The sequence below is a fragment of the Sminthopsis crassicaudata genome, chromosome 4 (genome assembly GCF_048593235.1).
Source record: "Sminthopsis crassicaudata isolate SCR6 chromosome 4, ASM4859323v1, whole genome shotgun sequence".
Lineage (NCBI taxonomy): Eukaryota > Metazoa > Chordata > Mammalia > Dasyuromorphia > Dasyuridae > Sminthopsis > Sminthopsis crassicaudata.
Genome location: NC_133620.1, coordinates 162,659,928 through 162,683,271, shown reverse-complemented (window position 1 = coordinate 162,683,271; position 23,344 = coordinate 162,659,928). Strand labels below are relative to the sequence as shown.

Below are 23,344 nucleotides of genomic sequence, written 5' to 3'. Positions count from 1 at the left end.
ATTTTACAAATTAAGAAAAAATTAATCATAAAACTATGGGAAGATTTTTATCAATAGATGCAGAATGGAATAAATAAAAACAGAAAAACTACATATATAGTGATTTCAAAAATATAAAAGAAAAACATAATTAAGAATGAAATAAAATGAATGCCTCCTTACTAAAATGATCAAACTGACCCCCAGAGAATATTTGAAAATATATGCACACTTTGATTCTTTACAAAGGTGGGGGACTATAACCACAGAATATTACATATACTGTTCAGATACAATTGTGTTGGCTAGTTTACTGAACTTTTTCTTCTTTCTTTTTTATCTTTTATTATAAGCAATAATTTGCTGAGTAAAGTACAGGGGAAGGATGCATATTTTTAAATGAAGATATATAAAAGCAAAAGATTAAAAAATAAACACAACAAAAGAAACTTAGAAACATTTCTCATCAGAACTCCTTTTTTATGTTAGACCTATCTTTGTTCTTGTCAACTCTGAAAACAAATGACCAAAGAGTCACAGAAGTTATATAACTGCTGTTAACTCTGAAAATACCAATGAGCTCACATAGGTTATCCCAATCACAGTTAATTCTAAAAATTATAATAATAAAAATTAGGAAAAGCTAACACTGGTCATAAGGAAAAAAGTTTTCCTTTTGGAAAACTCTGGAGAAGGGAAATTAGGCACATGTGCCAGAGCTTTTTCTAATACCAAGAAAATCCCTTTTAGTGTGAATAATTTTAATATATATACACTAGTGGTTCTAGGGTGAGCTGACAATGAGGAGTCACAGCAAAAATGAGACAAGTTTTATTCACAGCAGGATTTCATGATGAGAACATAGTTTCTGCAGGTACTTGTCCAAGTTCAGGGATCATCTGGTCCTGGTGTGAAACAATTCTGGGATTTTGCTGTGGTCCAGTTCATCCAGAAGCTGAGCACAAAATATTGTTGTTATGCCAAATTCAGAGTAAACTTGCTTGTTGGGTCTTAGCTTTGGAAAATAGGATGCCTCCTAATAACAAAAAGAGAAATGGTCTAAGCAGATGGGGAGTGGTCTAAGCACAGGAGCTATACTCTGACTTAATCAGGCTGTATCTTGATTATTGTGTTTCATTGTGGGTGCCATGTCTGAGAAACACATTATTAAATGAAAAGCATCTAGAGAGAGGCAACCGGGATGATGAAGAGTCTCAAGTACCTGCTATATAAGGCTGTTTTTTAAGGAAGGATTAATTTTTTCTCTGTGTTCCCAGAGAGCAAAACGTGGGAGAAAATTGCAAAGATGAAACTTGAAGCTTGATATCTGGAAAAGCTAATGAACTATTAGTACTGTCTCAGAATCCAATCTCAGACATTTACTAGCTAGATAAACTGGGCAAGTCATGTAACTTGGGCTGCTCAGAAATAATGGTTTTCCTATGACCATGGAGATCTTCAAGGATAGGCTAGATATTTTACCAGGTATATTATGGTCCTTTTACATTTGAGTTGGTCTGCATGGCTACTTTAGGCACTTTCTGAACTTTAAGTTCTGTGAAAAGAATTTTAGTTTCATCAAATGACTAAAAAAGCTTAAATGTATATTTATCCAAAGATATGTTATATTCATATGATATAAAATAAGTGATGGGGAAATGTAAGTAACTGTATTCGTCCTTGATTATAAGCTTTTATAAATGTAGTAAAAGATGGGGCAGATAACCGGTAAAATAAATAGAAGCATCCCCTGAAGTCAGGGGGACACAAGTTCAAATCTGGCTTTAGACAGTTACTAATTATATAACCCTGGGCAAGTCACTTAACCCTGTTTGCCTTGGTTCATCATTTGTAAAATAATCTAGAGAAGAAAATAACAAACCACTTCAGTAACTTTTCAGAAATAAACAAACAAAACCACTGGATCATGGAGAGGCAGACACAATTGAAATTTCTCAACAACAATAAATACCAAAGAGCATGTTGGTAAATATTTAACAACCAGATTTGGGGCGGGATGGAAGGAAAGTGTACATATAACACATTTTTAAGTTGAATCTATATCAGTATCATTTCCTCTCTCATTTTCTGAAGTCTAGAAAATCAGCAAAATAATAATTTAAGCTCTGATTTGTAGTGTTTGTCAGTTTCCAAGATGTAAATTCTCACACTGAAATTTTAACAATCAATCAATTGGCTCCTGCCAACTCCTGGGTACAGTGCACCCACAGGCTGTCTATCATTCCTCCTACATCCCTCCCTCTTAGAATCCCTAAGTCCCCTGAGGACTCATATCAACAGACAGCTCTCCACTAGGGTTTTTCAGATCTCTCTGTTGTTTGTTAACTATTCCTCTTCCCTGCCCCCAGTTGCTCTGGACCTGGAGTCAGAAGACCTGAATATAAATCCTGGCTCTTATATTTGATTATCTCTGTATGACCCAGTCATTCTTCTTTTTGGTTCCATTGTCTATAAAAATGAAAGAATCAGAATGCATGACATGTAAATTCCCTTCTACCTCCCAATTTATGATCATATAACAATTCCAAAACCTACAATGTTGAAAAGACATTTTAAACATCTTAAGCACAGTTAATAAACATCTTTTTCTGTTATATCTAATCCAAGGACATAGTAAATCAAGAGCCCGTGACTTTGCTATATTACCAAATGTTATTTAGAGTATATGTTATCAAGAATGGAACCCTGTAAAGGGCCTAGAACCGATCTTCTCTGTGCGGAAGGGAGCCGCCCTAATGTCAGTCAACTCCAGAATGTTGCTCCGGGTTGATTAATAGAGCTACGTGTCGGTGGATGTGTAGAGCTATGAGTCACCTGGCCATAAAAGGAGAAACCGGACTAGGCATTGATAAGGGAGCTGGCCCCGCCCACGATGGGAGGTTTCGGGGAGGGTCCGACAACCTCTATAAGAGGAATAGCCAGCGGCAGCTCGGAGAGACATTTTGGGTGCAGACAATAAAGACCAGTTCTGCTACACGTTGGCTCTCTGTTTGCTTATTCCCCGCTCCTGTCTCCGGAGCGGGGCCGGAGACGTCCGAAGGCTGGTGATAGCGTGAGGCGCGCAGTAAGAAACTTTCAGTTTCCAGTGAAGCTGCAGGGAAGCAGACCCACAACAGAACCCCACTTGAAATATACTAATTTTAAGCATTCACTGGAACAATAATAGAAATATTATAAAAGTATTCTACTTTCCATTTGATTTTCCTATTAAAATGTTTTTCAATAGGTCTGACCCCAAATTCCATCTCAGATAAAAACAATGGGATTTGAATTGCTTCAAACACAACTCAAAATTTTTCTGTGGCACAATATTTAGCACTTATCATGTTTGAAGGGATAACTTTAATTTAAAATCTCAAATAGAAGGTAAATACTATTTTTGAACTTGCAATAGAAAAGTGACAGCAGAAACTTAATAGAACAATACTCCAAAAGCTTTCTCCCAAAATCTGCCAATTCAGAAAGAACCAATTTGCACTATATCTTCAGTTAGACACCAGGCCCTTTGTTTTCTGTCCTAGAACAAAGCATGAATATCTCTTTGTTGGTCTCATCAATATTAAGAACTACAATGCACAGGGGAAAAAGAATTAAGATCTAAAATAAAATAATCAAAAATGTGTGAATGAGATTAGATATATTATGTTCTGAAGAGTGATGGGAAAAATACCTGTATTTATGACATCCTAAAGAAGAGCAAAATATCTAGCTAGTACTGTAATCCTAACCAAGTTACTATAATGTCCATTAAAACTTCGATTCCATGTAAGCAACCAAAGTCTATTATACACAATATTATAGACCCTGATGTTGGGAATGATTGAAGGCCAAACCAAAAACTAAAGGATGAGATGGATAAATAGTGTCATGGAAGCAATGACCATGAGCTTGGACAACTTGAGGATACAATGAAGAGCAGAAGGGTCCACGGAGTCAAGAACAATCCAACCTGACTGAATGACAACAAAATCATGTACAAGGAATTGTGCTAGTTACTTTATTTCCATAATTTCAAGTTAACTGGAATCACTGTTTTTTAAACTGGACAAGATCTTAGAGATAATCAACCAGCATGAATTAATTATTTCCTAATTACCAGATATTGTTCTAGACATTGGTGACACAAAAACCAAAATTCAGTCTTTATCCTCAAAGAGCTTATATTCTATCACAGGAGGATATAAACATACTAGATAGAGCACTAGTGTCCAGCCTAACTAGCTATGTGATCCTCAACTGTAAAGTGGGGGGAAGGGAAATAATGGTTGTTGTAAGGATGAAATGAAAAAAATATTCATAAAGTTCTTTATAAGATTTAAAGCACTCTGGCTATCATTTTTAAAAAATCCAAAGTCGATACAAAATAATTGGACATTAATAGTTGGAGGGATAAGGAAAGGTTTTATGTAGGATGTGGTACTCAAACTGAGTTTTGAAATAAGCTTGGGATTCTAAGCAATAGGATTGAGGAATGAGTGCATTTCAGGAATGGGGACAACCTATACAAGCCTGAAACTCCAAGAGAGACTAAGGCAGGAAAGAGAAGCCCAGGGAATTTCAGTGGGAAAACTGGAATTTGAACCCAGATCTTGTAACTCCAAAAGTTGCAGTTTGTCATCAAACTCTCTTGCTATGTGTAAAATGGAGGGTGTGAGAATTGACAGTCCTCAAGGTTTCTTCCAGCTCTGTCAAGCTATGATATATTATTTAAGGATGGAATTTCCATATCAGAAAAAGGAGTTTTCTACCCAGAGTGTAGGAGGCCTCTGACAGGCTTCAGAATGAAGAAGAGCAGCTTCAAGAGTTATCTATCTGGCCAGTATTTATTTAGAAAAGAATAAAAGGGGGGGATTTTCAAAGAAGTGATGAAGAGAAGCTCTTCATCAAGAGAAGAAGTAGGATGGAGAAAAAAAGCATTCAAAGGTCACCACATGTTCCCTTGGTCCCCTGAACTATTAGTGCCCTTCTCTAATCATTGTTTATATAATTTTATATTATATTAATAATATATCTGATATTTGTTTCCTGAGAGTTTGCTATAATTTCTATATTACCCCCGCCAGGAAAATGGAAACTCTCTGAAGATATGGACCAATTATTTTTTTTCTTTGCATCCACAAGGTCTGGCCCAGTTCTTGGCATGTAGTAGATGTTTAATAAATGACTATTGGTGAATGGATTGATTTATTACTTAAGCTTCCAAGTATTTTACCTTTTCTTAAATGCTTGACTAGAAATGCCACCTGAGTAGACTAAATGAACTTCCTTTTTATCAAGATTTTGTATCATTTCCAGTCACATTTAAAAACAAGAATTAGACCAGTTAAATAGTACAGCAAATGGATCACCATGCCTGGAGGATGGAAGCCCTGAATTCAAATATGATTTCAGAATCACACTAATTGTATGATGCTGAACAGGTCACTTAATCTTGTTTGCCTCAGTTTCTCCATCTGTAAAACAGGCTAGAAGAGGAAATGGCAAATCCTTCCAGTATTTTTGCCAAGAAAAGCCCAAATAGGATCACACAAGAGTAAGACAGACTTAAAAGACTGAATAATAACAATAGGCTAGTTGGTCATTGTACTTGAAATAGAAACAAAGAGACTATTTCTATAAGTTTAGGAAACCTGGGTCTTATGTCATCCCACCAGAGTAAAATGTAAAAAACAAAACAAAAACAAAAAACAAAACAAAACAAAACAAAACAAGAGCCAATCAACACTTTTTAACTGTCTGCTAAGTAGTAGGGATAGTTCCTGGCACTGGATATAAAGCTGCCAAAATGAGACCTTCCCTATCTTTAAGCGCTTATATTCCACCAAGAACACTTTCTAAGGTAAACAAATGTAGGGTACATACAAAGTCAATATAGACAATAAGGGGAAGGGATACTAATAGCTTCCCAGGGCTTAGCGCATAATAGGTACTTAATAGATGTTTATTGATAGATTGAGAAATCAGAAAAGGCTATCTGAAGGAATGGGTACTTGATCTGAGCCTTAGGAATAGCTAAGAATTCCAAGCATAGGGACAAACTAAGAAAAGGCAAAAAGGTTGGAGAAACTATACATCATATCTGCAAGAGAATCATGTTGGCTTGAATGTAGAGTGGGACCTGGAAAGTGGGCTGTATCTTAATGACAAAGGGCTTTCAAGAATATCACAAGAAATATTGGATCTTTGGGGATAGAATTGAATGGCATAATAGAGATGATCTAATCTAACCTTTTCCAAATGAGAGATAAAAAAATTGAATTTCTGAGACATACAATGAAGAGGTAATAAAAACTATTGGTGCAAAGCTAGGATTCAAAACCAGGTCCTTAAACTCCATTCCCAAAAACTTTTTTTTTCTCCATTATACTGTCCTTCATTTACCACACAAGGTTAGTGCAAATGTGCTATATGTCATTTTCCAAGTGGCCTTAGGATCCATTTCTCCACACATTTCTCTGGGTTAATTTTGTCCCAGTGCTCCCTGCCCTTCTACAATATCTCTACTGTCAAGACAAATTAAGTGTCTGCCTGGCACACTGACCCTTGACCCAGGTAGCAACTTGTGATATATCATCCCAAACAGGATGGCTCCAGTGCGGGAATATGCAGGATGTGTAGAGGAAATCTCCAGAAGCAAAAACACTGTTTTGATTTCAATAATCATAATAAGTGAGAGAACATGAAAGTCAGTGAGTATCCTGTATATAAGACTGTTTCTTACTAAGTCAAATATTTTCAGAAGGTCATGTTGGAGACCCTGTCAAAAATAGTTTTTACAAAAATTACATATATTCAATCAAAACATACCCAAAGAAGAGCTATTCGTGTATATACTTGAGCTATGATTTTAAGAGGGGGAAAAACAAACAGGAAAGATCCAGGAAACCCAGGACTCAAGTTCCCACAGCAGCAAGTCCCTTACATTTAGGAAAGTCAAATGCACATTTCTGAAAGCAACACTAAATATTTCAGCATGGTTTCTTGAGAGATAACAAGGGCATTCTTTAGCTTCCTCTGAAGTTGGACATTTGCTCCAGTGTTCATGTCTTAAATGCCTAAATAACTTTTCTTAATAGTCATCAGAATTTCTAAATTTCAGCACAGGAAGTCTCGTTATTTCAGTAACATGTGATTCTGTGTGACCCTGTTTGGTATTTTCTTGGCAAAGATACTGGAATAGTTTGCCATTTTCTTCTCCAGCTCATCTTACAAATGAAGAAACTGAGGCAAACAGGATTAGATGATTTTTCCCAGAGTCACATGGCTATGAGGTTAGAATTAATTCAGGAAGATTTCTCCTGACTCCAGGCCAGTCACTGTATCCACTGTGCTACCTAGCTGTCCTACTACAGGCCTATAAATTATTCATCATCTTATCTGAAACTCAGAACTGTTTGGTGAAATAGATATTGCTAAACCCATTTACAAATGAGGAAACTGAGGTTCAGAGATATGAAATCTTCCCCCTCTCTAATTCATTCTACAAAAAAGTTGCTAAATTAGTATTTATTGAAATCCCTCTAAAATCTGAGTCCCATATATTTTTTTCTGAAATGATGTCACATCTTACTGCTCCCCACTCAAATGCTTTCCATTCCAGCCCCATTAGCCTAATTGCTATTCTTCATACATAACATTGCATTTCCTTACTCCATGTCTTGCATCCTACGAACTGTCTGCCCCTCATACCTTTACCTCTTCTTGGAATTCCTAGCACTCTTCAGGGCTCAACTTACCAGACAGTTCCTCCAATAGGATTATCCTGATCTCCCTGTAGTTTACTATTCCTCCTCTAAGTCCAGTAATTATTCTATCTTTACTTGTAGGTGTTTTATGCTTTTTCATTTATCTGTCTTGTTTTTCTCTGTAGAACATAAGCTTCTCTAGAGGCAGTGAGATGAGTGTGTTGGAAAGAGATCTAGACCTGAAGATCTGAGTTTAAACCCTGTCTGTCTGCCTCAGTACATTCAAGTGTAAAATGGGGATAATAATTGCTAATACTTCATAGATTGGTTGTAAGGATCAAATTAAATCGTTTGTAAAATGCATGCTCCATATCAGTCACTTAATAAATGCTTGTTTTTTTATCTTTGTTTCTCAAGAACCTTTCACAATGCCTAAACAATATTAGGTGTTCAATAAATGACATGATAGGCATTCAATAAATGCTTTTTGAATTTTAGTGATTGTTCCATGATCACAGAACTACCCAAGTGTAAGAGACATTGGATTCTAGTCTCCAAGCTCCACTCACAGCATTTTTGCCTCTCTATAAGGTTCACCCATTGTACAGGAGGGTTTTTGTGTTTTGTTACTTAATTACTGCAAGGACTAAGATCAGAAGAGGTAATGATCACACAATTATTCAGCATCTTTCTTCAAGTAACATCAACTGCACCAAGTTGGAAAGGCTCCTGTAAAATAGAGAGGGTCTAGACCTAGACAGATACTGGGCAGAAAGCTCTATTCTACCCAGCAAGTAACATGATAAGCAGGTACTTTGAGGTGTGACCTACCTTCATGCCTGCAAGGACAAAGAGTTCTTTTTTCCTCCTGACTGATCTCCTGATTTGTTGATTGAAACACTTTCAGCTTCTCTTTCCATGTTCCATGTTTTGGAGGCAAACAGCCTCTTTGGAAACTCAATTAGCTGAGCTCTAGTGCCAACAAGAGAGGCTAATGACATGTTTGGTTAAATGACATGCCAGTCTGGGCTGGCTGGGACCAGAGTCTCTGTAGTCAACAATGCTCAGTCTGCTAAAGAGGGAGCAGGAAGGGCAGAGTAACTTGCTCAGGAGTAAAGAGGTTATTTTTGAGTACCTATTTTAAATAACACCAAAGGAAATCCCAATCAAGAATCTGTTGAACTGGAGCTAAAGCTAGGGAGAAACCCTTCCCATGCTGGAAATTATTCCCTGTATCCCCTCCATGCAGCCTCAGACATCGGACTCAGCCTATCAGCATTTTCTCTAGGGCATACACAGGCAGCTTTTATGAAGCATTTCTCATCCATATTAGCCCATTGAGTTCAGTTTTGGTAGAAGAATGAGGATTATTGACTGAATTCCAGTTTGTTTAGGAGCAAACCCATGAGTTGGGGAAAGGTCCCCCTAAAATTTCTAAATTAATTTATGGATTCTCCAACATCACTGTCATCAGTGAAGACTCTTCTTATTTTTTCCAGAGAAAGATGTTCAAATAATAGGAAAGAAAAAAATGAGGCTTTTTGGAGTCTTTGGAAATAATATTTAAAAATAAAAATATGAAAAAAAGAAAGAAAAAATCATTCCTGTCCTTTTTATTAGCTGATGTGATTGCTGGAATTAAGCATGTTGGGTGTGTTTTGAACTAAATATGGAGAACTCTTGTCTCTCAGGATCCTCAGACCTCAGAGGTTGGAAGAGTTCAGTTGGAGATGAAGGATACAATCAAACTATATCATTTGAAGATGACAAAAAGTAAACCTCTAAAGGAAAAGTAAAATGATCAGTAAAAGTCTCCAAGATCATTCAAGAAAGGTATCCTCCTTTGGCCTTCTATATTACTTGGAGATTTAGTCCCTATTGGGTGGATAAAGGTGCTTTAACAAAGCCCAATTATTGGCAGCACCACTGAGGGTCATAAGATCATAGATTTAGAAGGACACTCAGAGGTTTAGCATCTTAATTTAACCCGATTTAGTGAGATTAAATGATTTGCCTAAAATTACACAAGTAAAAAGTATCAGGAGAGATTTAGAGGTACTCTGACTCCAGAATGAATGCTTTTTTCACTGTACTATTTGTTATTGTTCAATGGTTTTTAGTCATGTGACACCATTTGGTAAAGAGTGCTTTGCCATTTCCTTCTCCAGCTCATTTTACAGATGAGGAAACTGAGGCAAAAATTGTTAAGAAACAATTGTTATTTATACTTATTATGAGTCAAAAGTCAAACAGTGAACAAGTGAGATTTGGGCTGCTATCTATTATTGGCCAATCGATGAGAACTAGAGTGGTTTGGATTTAAAGACATAGTCAAATAGCTCCATTTGAATCATAAAGGACTTTTTACATTCTGATTTTTCAGAACTATATTTCTTTTCTTTTCTTTTTTTAATTTTATTTATTTATAATTTTTTCACAGTATATATGCATGAGTAATTTTTTTTATAATATTATCCCTTGTATTCATTTTTCCAAATTATTCCCTCCCTCCCTCTACTCCCTCCCCTTGATGACAGGCAATCCCATACATTTTACATATGTTACAGTATAACCTAGATACAATATATGTGTGTAAATACAATTTTCTTGTTGCACGTTAAGTATTAGATTCCAAAGGTATAAGTAACCTGGGTAGATAGACAATAGTGCTAACAATTTACATTCACTTCCCAGTGTTCCTTCTCTGGGTGTAGTTGTTTCTGTCCATCATTGATCAACTGGAAGTGAGTTGGATCTTCAGAACTATATTTCAAGAAATCAAATGAAAATTACATGAGATACAACATAGCATTTTCACTCCTTTTATTGTTGCTTGCTTGCATTTTGTTTTCTTTCTCATTTTTTCCCTTTTCATCTGATTTTTCTTGTGTAGCAAGATAATTGTATAAATATGTATACATATATTGGATTTAACATATATTTTACTATGTTTGACATATATTAGATTACTTGCCATATAGGGAAGGGAGTGGGGGAAAGGAGGAGAAAATTTGAAACACAAGGTTTTGCAAGGGTCAATGTTGAAAAATTATCCATGCATATGTTGTTTTGAAAATAAAAAGCTTTAATTTAAAAAAAAGAAAGATAATTATATGAGATGAAAGACAAAATTGCCCCAGTTTGTCCAAGGGAAAAAAAGACTAAATGGAGAAAAAAGAAAGAGAAATCTAGGCCCAAAGCCCAAGATCAAGATTTATATTCCTTTGTACAGAGCATTCCCATGTAAAGATATGACTCCCCACATGGGCTGAGGGATAAGAGGAGAAAATAACAACATTGCCCAAGAAAGGATTGGCCAGTTGAAGGGATCAATTACTACTATTCACATATATTGTCCTTCATCCTTTGTTCTTGAAAAGAACCAATGATATCAGCAAGGAAATTTTTGGACTTGTAAGTGAATTGGATTAAAGTGAGGCAGAACTAGACAGAGTCATCAACTTCACTCTCTCCTCCAGAGTCATTATAGTCCTTTGGTAAAACCCATGAGTTGGGGAAAGGTCCCCCCAAAATTTCTAAATTAATTTGTAATTTGGTAAGTCTTAGGTCAAAACAATTAGTTATAGCTCCCAATGCAGCAGGAAACCTTGGACTTTTTAAGCTAAGGTCTTTCCCAAATGTCAACCTGATTCCTGAACACACTTATTGTAACCAAAATGTTCTTCTCATTTGGACAATTGTCACTAATAAAAACTGTTCATATTTTAGCTCAACACATTTTGAGAAGTTTCAGATAATCCTGTCACCAGATTTTAAAATAATTTTTATATAATAATATAATTATATATATGGATATATAATAAAAATTTATTATTATTATTTTCTTTTAAATTTTTTTTTAATTTTCCTTCTCAGTTTCAAAAAGAAATTAGCTTGGCTTTCTTCTGGACTGTGTCCACCTACACTGTGCCCTACTTTCTTTTCTAAAATGTGTGCTATTCGGTGAGCAATGCCAACTAATTTAGTCTTAACTTCTCTTAGCTACAAAGGACATATAGAAATTGAAGGATAAAGTTTGTAGGCCAGGTGCTTGTCCAATACACCTGTGAAGATTGAAAAAGGCCTTTCGTTGATAAGACGGCCAATCACAGACTCTGACCACACATAAATGAACTGGTAGGAGCTGGTGCTGAGCAAACAGAATGGTTTTAGTTACTTGACATTCCACTCTGTTCCCTATTAAGCTGGTCACATCTAGTTTTCAAATCTTCCTCACAAAGTCTGAAAAATACAATTCAAAAAGAATCCTGGATTTGGAATGAGGGACCCAAATCCTAGTTTTGGCAGGTTTCCAATCTCATTTTATATGTAGATACTTATAACCTATTCTTCCTGTTGACAAATTGCCTTGGAGTCTTTTTAACAGCATGCTAGTTTAGAACAGCCCAGAGAAAAGACATTATATTACTTTGATTTTATGGTACTTTTCTCATGTGAAAATGAAAATGTCAAAGCACTTGATTTTTCTGAGCAGGTTTCATTTTCCTTCTTTTTGTCCAATTTGCTTATTCTGAAGTTATTTATTCGGCATGTGTATTGAAGGCATTGGTAAAAGAAGAAAGTGGAGAAGTTCAATCATGTCAGTCTCTTCATGACTCCATTTTGGAGTTTTCTAGGAAAAGATATTAGAGTGGTTTGCTATTTCCTTCTTCAGCTCATTTGACAGAGGAGGAAACTAAGACAAACAGGGTAAGGGACTTGCCCAGGATCACACAGTTAGTAATTGTTTAAGGCTGGATTAGAACTCAAGAAGAGGAGTCTTCCTGACTCCAGACCAGTCACTTTCCATTACACTGTTTATGACATTTCACAACTTACAAAATACTTTTATATACAAGATTTAATTTGAGGCTCATAACAATCCTATGATTGTTAAATAAAGAAAAAAAATTTTTTTCTCCATTGGATAGATGAGGAAAGGAGGACTTAGAGCCCAAAAACATTCAGATAATCCTTAGTAAATCCGGAAGGCAAATGAACATTCCTGAGTTGAAGCTCATCTCCAGCTCTATTTCTACTCCATCAAGTGTTCTCCATTTTAACTAGAAGCTGATTGATTTTTTTTTTATTTGGGATGGATGATTGTTCAGCTCACTGAGCTATGTAAATGCTAACTACTGTTATTGTTGTTGTTATGTGAGAATGGAGCAATGAATGTTGACTGAACCAAAACCAACCTGCTACTGGTGGTAAAACCCATGAGGAAGATGAATAGCAAAAAAACATTTCAGGATTTGACTAAGCCATAGGATAATAGGATAATTATGCTGATCATGTCTGTGAAATACAGTGTGATATAGATTATAGAAAACCAACTAGTGTCAGTCAGATCTGGCTTCTGGTCCAGCCTCTATGATTCCACTCAGTTCACCTCTTTATATCCAAGGCAACTCTTTAAGATTGTAAATCATACAATACTTGCTTTGGTAAAGGGAATTTCATCAACCAGGATCTCCTCTATCAATGAAATCACAGATTTAAACCATAAAAAAAAAGAAAGAAAGAAGTCTGCAGTGTAACCAAGGTTTACAGAAATTTTTTGAGTTCTAGAAATTCTAGCAACCAGGTATGGTAAAGACTTCCTTGACCTGCTTTGTGGAACATCCAATTATAATAGAATCTTCAATTAAATCTATAATGTGCAATAAGCCAAATGAGAAACAGTCTTAAAGCTTATTCGATGTCTTAAAACTTATCTCATTTTAATTAAAAAGTGTATCCCACCCTAAAAGGAAGACTTAGGACCAATAGGTAAAAGTTGCAGGGAAATAGATTTTGCTCAAAATAGGGAAAAATTTCCAATAAATTGAGTGTTCCAAAAAGGAGAAAGAGTTGCTTGGATGTAATGAATTCCCTATTATCAAGATTTTATGCAGATGCTAGATAGCTACTTGGGAAAGCTATTATATATTACATACAAGAGAACAGATTTGTTTTTGTTGTTTGGTGGTTTTGATCATTTCTGACTTTTCATATCCCCATTTAGGGTTTTCTTGGCAATGATAAGTGAGCTAGAATTCTGTTTTGAATATTCTAACTTTGGGGGAGAAAAGAGGCCCCTAAATTGATTATCTAGTCAAATGAAATATTTGTAAATAAAGGAAAAGAAGTATGAAGTCAATACTTATGAAAGGTAAGCATATAATAAATAATAGTTATTAAGAATTCAGAGATTTGTGGGAAGATGTATATGAACTAGTGTAGAATGAAGAAACGCCACATTTCTTTCTCCAGCTCATTTGACAGATGAGAAAATGGAGGCAAACAGGATTAAATGACTTATCTGAGTCCCACAGATAGTAAGCATCTAAGGTCATATTTGAATTCAAGAAAATGAGTGCTCCTTCTTCTAAATCCAGTGTTCTATCTATTATATCTTCTTGTTGCTCTAACAGAATAGAAGCCCTCTTGAAATATTGTGCACCATCAAGAAAATAATGCTCACCCAGAGTCCAAGCAGCAAACAGATTGAATCTTGGGTTGCAATTTGGCATGCTGAAAGGGAAATTACTACAAAAAATGAAGAAAGGTTGAGTTTCAAATGTCACTTCCACATTCCTCACCAGGAACCATTACAGGCAGCTGGAACATCTATAGTACAGACTATTAACTTGCTAATCAACTTTCTGCAATAAAGCTTATCTTAATTAAGTACCTTACTTATAAAAAAAAGTTCCCAGGTGAAAAAAGCTGAGCCTAAGCCATCTAGGTGAGGTTTCTCAACCCATAGTTTTTCTACTGTTTCTTTGTAACCTATAACTATTTTTTTATTTTAAAGAATTGTTGGAATTCCAGGAAATTTGGAACTTCACAACTGAAAAAAAAATGAAAAGGTAACAATATTATACCTGGTATGTTGAAATTGAGATGGTGAAGATGTTCCAAGAGAATGATTTGTAAGGATGTGAGGAATGAGTTCAAATCTAGCCTCAGACATTTATTAGCTATGTGATCCTGGACAAATAATTTAACTGATTCAATTTCCTCATCTATCAAATGAGCTGGAGAAAGAAAAGGCAAAACTACCTCAGTGTCTTTGCCAACAAAACTGCAAATGGGGGAAGGGGAAGGTTTCAATAACAATAAAATAAAACAATAACAAATTTAGCTCAAACAGCTTAATAAAAAGGCAAATTGGGAGAATTCAGATTGGAACTTTGTGATAACTCTTAGATTTAGAATGAAACTGGGCTTAGAACACATCCAAGTCCAATGTCAATAAGGTCTGTTTTGCATGGTTTAAGAGTTGAGTGATTTTTACATTTTAAATTAAAATTCAATTTTATCTACAATTCTTCTCTAGTGGTGGGGATGGGATGCCACATACAACAAATTAGTTGTTAGATCTGTTAGATATAATTAGAATTAGATTCTGATATAGTCCAATTCTTTTATTGAGGAGGAACCTTAAACTGAGAAAGATTAATCCACTTTCCTAAAATTATAGAGGTATTAACAATCCATCAGTCAAATGTAAGTTCTCTCACTCAAAATCCAAGCTTCTTTTCTATCTCCTTTTAATATTTTATTTATTTTAATGTCTGAAATAAAACAAGCATTTCCATAACATAGTACAACAACAAAAAGGATTGCACATGCAACTCCAAATCCATTATGTACAACTTGCTATTCCTATTAAATACATATTAAAGTCATTGTTGTCTTTTTTTTCCTTCCTCCCCTTCCCATGTCATATTACCTCCTGCTTAAAAAACTTTTTCAATTCTTTTAGTCCAATATTGCTACATTAGTCTCCTTTAGTTATTCATTTAACAAATTTTACTGACTACCTATCTTCTATATTGCCCCATACTAAAGGGGATGTAAGAAAGAAAGTATAAGACTGTTAGTAGGGAACTTAAGATCTGCATATGAAGTGATGTAGAAAAAATAATTATTATAGTATTTCAATGGACTAAAGTGGGAAGAGAAGACAATAATGAAATGACTTTGAGCTAGAACCCTGTTTTAAATTAGTATTCTTAAGTATTTTGTACTTGAGTACTTGTAGAGAAAGCCTTCTAAATTGGTTGATAAACTAATCATGTGAAATATTTGTAAGTAAAGGGAAAGGAGTATAAAATCCCTATGTAAGTTAAGCATATAATAAATAATAGTTATTATTAAGAATTCAGAGAATTGTGGGAAGATATATTTGTACTAATGTAGAATGAAGAAAGCAGAAATCAGATAGATTTTATATATATATATATATATATATATATATATATATATATATATATATAATGATTATTACAATACAATAGTAGAATTAGGTGGTACAATGGATAGAGTGCTACTAATTCCACCCCAAAAACATGTGTTCCTTGATAATTCTCTGTTTTTATTTTCATTATTTATCCACTGTCTTCTTCTCCAATCACCTGAAACACAGACATATCCACTCATCCTCTTCACCTGATCTTGATTTATTTTCTTTATCTCTTCTTTCTTTTAGAAAAAGCCAAATGCACTTGTTACTTTCATTTCCACTCCTTGACATTTCAATCCTTTATAACATGACTTCCGATTCTCTCTCAGCTATAATGACTCTCTGTAATATTATCTAAACTCTTTTAAATACTAGATACAATGGCCTTTCTTACTTCTCTTTCTCTCTTCTCTCTATGAATTTTGACTCTGTCAACCATCACCCCCTTCTGGATATTTTTTCTTGTCTTTGTGTCTATGGTTCTACTTTTTCTTAATTCTCCTCTAGCAAGACTACCCCCAGTTTACTTTGCTAGGTAATTCTCTCTACCAACTTTGGGTATCTCCCAAGGTCCTACCTTGATTCCTTTTCTTTTTCTCTCCTTTGATAATTTCATCAATTCCCTTTGGTTCAATTAGCATGTCTTTCAAATCTATATATCTACCTCTCATTGCTGTTACATTGATGAACATTACGTGGATGTCCTTTAGGCAGACAATTCAATCTCAACATTTCCCCATAGAAACAATTTCCCTTCCTCCAAATTTTGCCATTTTTCGTGAATGAACAACCATTCTTTCAGTCAATCAGGCTCAAAAACTTCAAATAATTCTTGGTTTTTCCTTCTTCTTCACCTATCTCAATCAGTTGCCAAATATTACTGATTTCTTTTTATCTCTGGCATCTCTGGCATCTGTCCCCTTCTCTCAATAGACACAACATCTTCTTATCTCAGGCTATTATCACTGCAATGGCAGTCTAATTGGTTTCCCTTCTTTTAGTCTCTTCTCTCTCTACTCTTTCCACACAAATTCAAAATTGAAATTCCTAAAAGATGCTTATGATTTTGTCATATACCTACTAAAATATCTTCAATGGCTTATTCCTTCATTTAGCATTTAAAATTTTTTCACACTTTGACTATCAACCATCTTTTAAGTCTTATTTGTATTGTTCTCTTCAAACAATCCTCATTACAATTAAATTCACTTTATTGTTATCAGGTGGGATTTATACCAACGATACAAGGATGATTCAATATTATGAAAACAATTCACAAAATTAATCATATCAAAACCCAAAAGATACAAAACCACATGATCATTTCAATAGAAGTAGAATGAATCTTTGGCAAAACACAACATTATTTTATGCTTAAAAAAACTGTACAGAGTATAGGCATAGAGGGACTTTTTTAAATATCAATTTTAATATCAATAAAAGCATCTAACTAAAACTAAAGACAAGCATTACATACAATAGAGATACATTAGAATCTTTTCCAATATTAGTGAAGCAAGGAAGCCTAGTCTCCCCACTATCATTTGATATAGCTATAGTTAGCAATAGGAATAAGACAAGAGAAAACAACTTAAGAAGTAATGATAGATGAAGAGGAGATAAAATATCTCTGTTTGCTGATGATACAATGGTTTACTTGAGGGCCAGTTTTAGTCATCCTGATCTATATCTTGTCACTAATGTAGATGACTCTGGAAAAAAGTGAGGATGGTGACTTTAAACAGCTCATCCTCACTTAAATCCAATTCACTTGCATTTCATGACATCATCTCCCTGATGTCATGTCCTCTTTGATAATGAAGGACAAATAACAACAGTGGTCTACTTAGAAAAGCATAGAGAATCAGCAGGTACCAATTGAGATAATAGATTCAGCAAAGTTGCAGGTTATAAAACAAATCATTAAAACCAACAGCTAATTTATATGTAAGAAGCAATAAAATAGAATGAGAAATCCCATTCAAATAATTACAAAATGCATAAAATATCTGGAGATCAGATTCCCAAAGCACATAAAAGACTTGCATAGATTCAATTATAATGCGCTCTTTAAAGAAATAAATAACCTAAATAGCTGGAGGTGCTCATGACTAGGTGATGCCAACACAATAACAATAGATCCAATATTAATTTTTATTTTTAATACTCTAACAACTAAATGCCCAAGAAGACTTTTTAGAGCTTGATTTAAAAAAAAAGTCTTGAAGAAACAGATCTTTGAATAAGAAAATAACTAGAATATAATGGGAAAGGACTAAAAGAAATAGGGGGGGGGAAGCACTTCCAGACTTCCAGACTATATTATAAAACTATCTGGTGTAGGTTAAAGAATAGAGATAAATCAATGGAACAGATTCGATAAGGGCTATTCAGAAACAATAGAGCTCAACCACCAATGTTTTTTAAAGTGGAAAATAGACGTTTTTGAGGGGAACAGTTCCTATTTGATAAAAACTTCTGGGAAAATTAGAAAGCATTCTGGGAGAAATTAAGTTTAGAACAACACCTTACACCACATGCCACCCTATATTGTCTTTAGAATATTTTTTTAAATCAGGTTGCATTAAGAAAAAAAAATTTGACTGAAAATGTACTAAAAGAGTAAAGGATGATTTGAGTAATTTATCCTGCCAAATTAATCAAAATAGACAATTAAACAAATCCTAAAATTCAGTCATTATTAGAGTTTCTCTCTTTAGGCCAGCCTAAGCCATAGTTGAAAAGGATGTAAAGGCATCTTGGCTATACTGTCAAGTGCCTTATAGTTTCATAAAATGCTCATAGAAAATTTTCAATATCTTTGTTCATTGCTTTTATACAAGTGGTTTTCCATAACACACACTTCATATCTGCTTCTTTGAATCCATAGCTTTATGTTTGTGAGATGCAACTTTAGTACCTAATAGGAGGCTTTTTCTGAATCCTCTCCTCCTAGTTTGCATTCTCTCTCTGTGGCTGTCTCTCAGTTTCTGTCTCTGTCTCTCTTTCTTGTTCTCTATTTCTCTGTCTCTCTCTCTCTCCCCCCTCTTTTTCCTTCTCTCTCTCTCTGTTTTTTTCTTCTTCTCTCACTCTTTCTCCCTCTCCCCCTCTCTCTATTGATCTCTGTCTCTGTCACTCTCTTTTGTATTATTTGGTATGTTTTATATTTACTTACCTGTACATATGTTCTGTTCTCTCAATAAAATTTAATAATCTCCTTGAGTGCAGAAATTGCTTTATTTTTGTCTTTTCATCCCCTGTGTCAGCATACTGTCATATATATGTGTGTGTGTATGTGCATATATATATATGTATATATACACACATATATATGAAACACTTGACAAATATCTCTTCTATGAATGTAAAAATAATATTCCCTGAGAAAATGCATAATATATAACACCATTACAAATTCAACAATATTTTAATGAATTCCATTTTACTAAGTGTAACAGCAAAAGGTCAGAAAATATTTTTTTCTTATTAGGCAAAAAGTAAGGCACTGACATTATAAAGCTTTTGACACAAAAATCCATTAATCATACTATACATAGTGTTGTCATCAAATAAAGATTAAAATTTCCTTGCATGGTGCATGTGGGAATTTGTACAAACTTTGTAAGAACTCCTCAGAGCTCATCAGTCACAGATCTGCAATCCACAGGTTAAGAGCCATACTCTGGCTTCTACTAGCCTATAAGGAAGTTCTAAAATTGGGTTTTATGACCTCCAGGTTATCTATAATCATTTCAAGAGGTGCAAAATAATTCATATTATTCAATGTAAAAGTCAATATGAGCAACAGTGTTCTTAGGAGAAAGAAGATCTCTAATGAAAGACTAGTATAATTTGAATTACTTTATATAGAAACAAGAAAAATGAAGCATGACTTTGAGATATCTTTCCACTGTATCAAAAAAATTGTCTTTCAGAAAATAATACCTGGCTAGTATCCATATCTGAATTCTGAAAGAAGATGGAGGCTTAAAGTCAAGCAAGAAGATTTAGACAAGAAGCTTATACCATCTGTTTTGATATTGAACAGTAGCAACATTCTAGAATTTCCTAGACTCTAAATTTTGGTAAAATTGATTGACTATCAATTTGTTTGTAAATCTAGTGGTGGGATGAAATTGGTCATAACCTCAAGATTCCTGCTGTTCATGCTATTGATTTCACTGGACTAGTCTGAATGAAAGTTGCCTTCAGAATAAATTTCTGATGGAAAAGGCAGTGAACTATACAGAGTAAAGTAGGATTGAGGCAATTATCCTGTTTATTTTATCAATGTGGACAAACAGCCTCTACAAATCAGTGATTATGAAAGTCCTTATCTTTGGGCACCAACATAGTATTTTGAGTCATCAATGAAAATGATGCAAAGACTTGACTGTACTCTCTCAAGTCTCACTATTTCATACTGTAATAGGACAATGTGATTATTTTCATCACATAAAAAGTTTTCTGAGACTATTATTGGACATATCTGTCTTATTAACGTAACCCTATTCAGAGTTGAGACTTTAATGGATTTTAGATTGTCAGATGAGCAAAGAGTGAGTCAAAGGCCACGGGAGGAGGGAGACAGAGTGTTGGGGAGAAAAAGAGCCAGAAACAAAGACACAAAAAGGCACAGAAAGAGAAAGAGACACACACAGAGAAAGAGAGACAGAGACAGAGAGGGAGAGAGTCTTGAAATAATCAGGTCATTGGCAGGAACTAGGAAATCTTTTTTAGTTATGCAGTTATTTTACACTAGGCAGTTTTTGTTGCAGCAAGATTTGTCTTGTAGTCTCTTTAAAACATATTGCCAGAACAGATTCAAATGATCTTCTCTATGGTTAGTTGGAAAGTCAGATGTAAATTCATCATCATATAGATTTATTGATAATTCCTGATATTTCAGCTCCATCAATTATATAAGGCAAACATACAAATCATCATGAAATTCTTAGATGTTTATCTCTTTTATTATTATTATTATAGCTTTTTATTTACAAGATATGTGCATGGGTCATCTTTCAGCATTGATAATTGAAAAACCTTTTGTTCCAATTTTTCCCCTCCTTCCCCCATCCCCTCCCCCAGATGGCAGGTAGACCAATACATGTTGAAGTATATAATGATCTCCTGGTCCTGCTCATTTCACTCAGCATCAATTCATGTAAGTCTTAGATGTTTATCTCAATGGGATCCCTATACTGGAACTCTGTGCACTTGAATTTGTAAGCATTAAAAACAAAGAGAGCATTTCTACACATATTTCATTGTACTTTTCTCTTGTCTCTATTCCCATCCTTAATTTTCTGTCTAGGGATATTCACAGAAAAGAGAAAGACAACCAAGAAAGTGCTCATTCATAGAAACACATTATCAAAAGGCTGTTTTTTTCTGTATTTGTGTAGTCCTAACATTCATAATCATTAGACTTTTTTAAAGCCTCAAAATCCTCTTTGCCATTGCATAATGGAGCTGCTTCTATGATTGCAATTTAACTTGTTAACTTGGTTGCTGCAACTTGATATATATGGGTGGCCCTTTAATGGAGACCCAGCTGCTCCATCCACATCAAACAGGATTACCTTTACAAAGCCTCCTTAGACCAGAGTAGCTATGCTACCTACTGGAACACAAGTTCATACATAATTACTTCTCTTGAAGACTTTTTTAAATTGCTACACAATAAGATTTTTATTTTCTTTGCTGTCTTAGAGACACAAGCAAGTATTTTATTGCAATGGGAGAGAGGTAAGATTGAGGAGGAAAGAAGCAAGAGAAAAACTATGATGATATGAGTCAAGAAAAGGAATTAATTGCTTTCTTTGAGGTGGTTATCTTATGTCTCTACAGTAAATTGAAATTTGAGGCAGAACAGGTCAGATACTTGGACGTAGTATCATAGGCATCAAGTGGCAGAGCTAGGATTCGAAATAAAGTCTACTGTTTTCAAATTCAGCATCCTTTCCACCATACAGTGTTGCTTCCCTAGGACCTAAGTTCCTTGAGCTCACATTTTCTTTTCATTTTTGCTTTAAAGAATAGGCAGGGTTGGATGGATTATGATCTACGTCACTGTTATCAAACTCAAATAGAAACTGGGAAAAACTAAACAATATGTAAGATCCTTATAGGTACATATTGACTCAGAAAACCACATTAACATTATTTCTGTTTTATTCTATTTTTATTTTGTTAAATATTTCCCAATTACATTTTAATATTTGAGCCATAGTGGAGAATGTTATGGAATATGGTAGCCCACATATCTGATCTACATCACTGAGGGGACAAACAAATAGATGAGATCACAGATCCATTTCAGTAACCCCATTACCTAGCACAGTGCTTGCATTTGACTAAATAAATGCTTATGAAATTGTTTATTAAATCTGCACACTTAACAAAACCACCATTCTCCTTTACTTATACATAATCATAGTATTTAAAACTGAAAATGATCTTAAAGATCACATATTCTCGTCCCTTTATTTTGCATTTGAGAAAATGGAATCCAAAAAGTTGAAAACACCAGTTAAGTAGAAAATTGTGGAGAAAAAATTCGATGCTGGGTGTATTGAAGGCATCTCCGATAGGCCTAAACTATATTAAAATGTAATTGGGAAATATCTAACAAAACAAAAACAAAACAAGTAAAAATACAATAATGAGATGATTATTAAAATTTCAGCATAAATGTTTGGACCTCAGAAATCAGTTTGAACACTTCAAATTAAGGCTTCATTTATAATGATTTTTAGACAAGAAAGTGGAGAAAATTTAAATAATGTAAAAATATTAGCATAGGAATTTTGGGGTGAGGGAGAGAGGGAAATAGTGGGAGCTTGTTAAATTTTATTAGCATACCTCTGAAGCTGATTCCAAATTCATAGCTCTTTCCACTGCACCAACATTGCCCAATGTATTTCTGCAATCATTGTCTTTTATTCTACAATTTCCTTACACTGTGGCTTCCTGATCCACCCAGTGGTATCAACACTAATCATCAATTTCCTTTTAGTTCAGAGGCAACTCTGATGATACATATTTTCCACATTTTCTGAAACACAACTTTAAGCCCATGATCCTGGCACCATCGCTTCTAAAGGGCATCAGCAGACCAAATATTTTTAGTCATTTGAGCAAATGGGACTAAGAAAGCTTTGTAGTGTACCTAGGTCCAACTTGGATTTGACTTCATGATCATAAGTACTTCACATACAATTCAAGGGCATTGATCTTTTCCTTGAGAATTTTCTTTTTCAGAAATGTAACTGGATTACCTTAAACTTTGATTAGGGTCATAATGAAAAGTAAAGAAAGAGGAAGAAGAAAGAGTTAGAGTTATCATTTTCACATTCCTTTGATCTGGAAATGTTTAAATATTTTTCTTCTGGAAATAAAACCAGCAAGTATGCTCATTAAA

The 23,344-nt window shown here is 34.5% G+C and overlaps 1 long non-coding RNA gene across 2 annotated transcripts in view; it reads right to left on the bottom strand.

Moving 5' to 3' along the window:
- Positions 1 to 794: 794 nt before the first annotated feature.
- The window catches only part of LOC141541150 (uncharacterized), a 154,192-nt gene continuing 131,642 nt past the window's right edge, over positions 795 to 23,344 (bottom strand). For both annotated transcript variants that reach the window (XR_012481673.1, XR_012481672.1), the window contains one exon: positions 795 to 1,015. This is a non-coding gene — a long non-coding RNA (uncharacterized LOC141541150). The remainder of the gene's footprint in view (positions 1,016 to 23,344) is intronic.